Below are 1,047 nucleotides of genomic sequence, written 5' to 3'. Positions count from 1 at the left end.
AGAAAAAACATATTTAAGGATTTAAATGAACTCAAATCAGCATTGTCAACTGCTTGGGATTCAATTTCAATTGAAACTGTTAACAACTATATTAAATCTATGCCAAGAAGATTTAAACTGTGCACTGAAAATGATGGAAATTTTATTGGTAATTTACTGTGATAACATTATTTTTTATTATTTAATCAAATTAGAACTTGAATTTTTATTTGACAGTGTATTGGGAAAAATACCAAAAAGTTGTTTTTTATTCTTATTTTTTTTAATTCGTCGACACTCACGTTTAGTATTATTTAAACACCAATTTGGTTGTTACACTTTATTATGGGTTTATTCTTGATAAAAATATGCCGTCGATGCCTTGTTTGTGGTGCGAAGTATCGTGTTATATGCAAATCAAATAACGGGATTGGGTTTTTTGGAAAAGCCTTTCCAATATTTCGACGAATTCCCGAAATTGTACGAAAATAATTGAACGGGATTGGTATTTTTTTCAAAATTAAGTCGGTACTTTCGATTTTTTGTTTTTATTTTTTTAGGAAAAAACAAAAATAAAAAACGGGACTTTAGGAAATTCTAAAAATATGACAATACCGACTTTTGAAAAACAGTTTACAAATGGAGTTAAACGGTTTGCATAAATTGTTTTTTTCAATTTAAAATACCAAAGCACACTAAAAACACCCACTATTGGAAACTTCAACTCAAAAACCTCTGAGAGAAGACATAATACAATGATTGAAAAAGAAAAAATGACATAATTGGAAAAACAAACATCAAAAATGTCAGAACAACTTGAGAAAAGAGAAAATGTGGTATTTTAAAAATGGGTATTTTGGTATCACAGAATGTACCAAATCACGGGGGAAATGGATATTTTGGAAAAAGAAGAAGATTAAAATATACAAAAAACAAAAACCACAAAAATGGAAATGGAAAAATATGAATGGAAAAATCCGATTAAATAAGGAAAAAACAATCCTCAAAATATACAGTTTTGGAAACAGGATTCAATGCAAATAACTTCATTCAATCTGAAAAAAAAAC

This window comes from Entamoeba invadens (genome assembly GCF_000330505.1).
Source record: "Entamoeba invadens IP1 unplaced genomic scaffold scaff_1105074725673, whole genome shotgun sequence".
In the NCBI taxonomy this organism is placed as follows: Eukaryota; Evosea; order Mastigamoebida; family Endamoebidae; genus Entamoeba; species Entamoeba invadens.
This window is presented reverse-complemented; position numbering follows the sequence as displayed.